The sequence below is a fragment of the Solanum tuberosum genome, unplaced genomic scaffold, assembly GCF_000226075.1.
Source record: "Solanum tuberosum cultivar DM 1-3 516 R44 unplaced genomic scaffold, SolTub_3.0 scf00249, whole genome shotgun sequence".
Lineage (NCBI taxonomy): Eukaryota > Viridiplantae > Streptophyta > Magnoliopsida > Solanales > Solanaceae > Solanum > Solanum tuberosum.
The window spans coordinates 566,343-569,269 of record NW_006239187.1 but is presented as its reverse complement, the minus strand read 5'-3'; positions in this window follow the sequence as shown (position 1 = coordinate 569,269).

Below are 2,927 nucleotides of genomic sequence, written 5' to 3'. Positions count from 1 at the left end.
ACCAACAGCCCAACTTCGAAAGGGCATAACTCACTCATACGAATTCGGAATTGAGCAAACTCAGTGGTGTTGGAAAGATCATTCTACGAGCTTTGAAACCACAACTGGAACTACACCTAACTCATCCTGAGCTAGAAGTTATGACTGCTCAAAGTTGGCCAAAAACTCACCTTTTTTCCATACTTGGACAAATTTCCAGATTTTTAAATCTTTCCAAAAATGACTATTTCCAATTCTAAGCCTCTTCATAATTATTTCAAATCGTCGGTTGTTACATGTAGTAGGTTTCCTACTTATTTATACAAATCACCGCGATTTATACAAAACATAATTTAGTTATGGAGCGCAAATAACAAAACTATAGCTATAGAGCACTAATTATCTTTGTTATTCCTATCTTATTATTTTAATACACATGAATCATGCATGTTACCTTTTTCCCTTGATGAAATAAATGTAATTAAAAACCATGATTAATAACACACACTACAATAAAAGATGAGAAAGTAGATCAAGCTTAATAATAATTTCATGAAAAGAATTGTTGTAGCACGTTATAACTAGCTATGGCCAATCTTGATTAAGCATGTTCACCTTTAGGTTAGAAAATAAATATATATCTTTTGTTTGTCAACATATATATTTTAAGCAAAAAATAGTTCACATAAAATTACGAACATTTATTTTTGAGTTCGTTGAGGAAGTTTCTATAGAAAAACATGGTACACAAGAACAGAAACTACGTGATGGACACGTATTTATTTAACTAATTAGAAACTCCTACTTTAATTTTACTAGAAATTGGTCATATATATTTAATATAATACAGCAATATAAATACAATTCGATTCGATTTTGAATCACATTACCATATCATACGTAATAAAATCAGTACAATTTGATTTGTCTCTTTTACGATTCGAAAGCTGATTACAATTCATCCTAATTGTCTTACTAATTGCAATTTGCATAAATGATTTCTCTCTCTCTCTAGTTATTTTTTAATGAATAATATTATGCCTTCAGATATATTTTACTTTTTAAAAATATTTAAAACAAGAAAAAGTTAAATACACGCAAAAAGACAACAAATTTAATGGAAAAGGAAATTCTTAACAAAACAAATCTATGCTCCATATTTATCGGTTTTATCTATTTCACTATATTTGTTACATTGTATTGAATTATAGCATGGTTTTCACTTTCAGCAATGGAGTGAATGATACATCTAGTCCAGGGGCTGAGCTACGTAAGGTGGTGTCAGGATGTTTAGTTGGACATTGTTCATCGAATAGATCAAAAAAATTTATATTGATATATATATTATTTTGGAGACCCCAAAATCAATGAAGACTCATAACGTAGTGGCAAGGAAGTGCACAATATTAAATCCGTATGACTATATTTAAAATCTGTAAGGTTTTAAAAACGCACAACTCTAATATGAATTCGGCAATAGAGTTGAAGTTGTGAAAAATCTAAAATTTGCCACCAAGCTATTAGAGTTGTGCATTTTTAAAACCTTACATATTTTACACCTTAGCAAATATTAGATTTTTTAAAAAGTAACCTAGGTAGGGGTGTACAAAATTGAATCGAAAATCGAATCAAATCGCAAATTGAGTCAAACTGGAAAAAAATTCGACTAATGGTTTGGTTTGACTTGATTTGGTATTGGAAAAAAAACTCGACTATATTTGGGTTGGTTTGGTTTTAACTAAAAAAAAGTCAAACCGAGACCAAACCAACCCGACATTATATATATAATTTATAAAATTTATTTTAAAAATAAAAGTATTTACTTTGATGTAATTTCTAAATATTACTTATACGTTTTCATAATTTTTATCTTTTAACATATTTTTTCAAGGTTTTTGAGACTTAAAATTTTGAATGGTCCAATAAAGGTTATAGTTCATAGATATTAGTAACTCTAATAAAGCTCAATTCGAAAATCAAATCAATACGATGACTAACAAAATAAATTAATTCAACACTAAGAATGAAAATAATGTTGAATATTTGTTCTTTAGTTTTACATTGGTTTCGACATTTTAAATACATTATCTAATTTAATGTAACTCTAATAAAGCTCAATTCGAAATCAAATCAATACGATGCTAACAAAATAAATTAATTCAACACTAAGAATGAAAATAATGTTGAATATTTGTTCTTTAGTTTTACATTGGTTTCGACATTTTAAATACATTATCTAATTTAATGTTTTCTTTAATATTTAATCATGTAACTAATACTTATTAGACTTATTTTAGCTGATTTGGTACTTTTAAATTATGATCATTTTCATTATGACTTTGCAATATTTATTTTATATGATGATTTCATTATTATTTTTTTATTAAATATTTTAGTGTCATCACTCATCTCATATTTTGTGTTATTTTCTTAAGAAACACCTTAGATAGTTGTATTTTGGTTGACCTAAAGAAATATTTGGAGCACAAGTTAATTATATGTTTGTATGCATACTTTACCGGAAAAATCCAAAAACCTAAAAAAATCCTAGGTTTATTAGTTTGGTTTGATTTAAAAATTTAAAAATTCGACACAATAGTTTGGTTTGGTTTGGTATTTGAAAAGCCCGAACCAACCCGAGGTTGAAAAACCCAAAAAAAAACCCGAATTTTATTAGTTTGATTTGGTTTATAAATTTAAATATTTTACACAAATAATTTGATTTGATATTTGAAAACCTCGGCCATATGCAACCCTAAACCTAGGGATTCGATATTTAATGTCATGCATATTCTTGTTAAGTAAAAACTTGTTTTGTGAAAAATTTAAAATTTGAAGTTGCAAATTTTATAAAAATAAATAAATATTCATTTTAAGTCAATTGAATCTCAAATCCTTAAGCCTACTTATTACTTGTCTGATTGCCATTGGTGCTACAAAACACAACT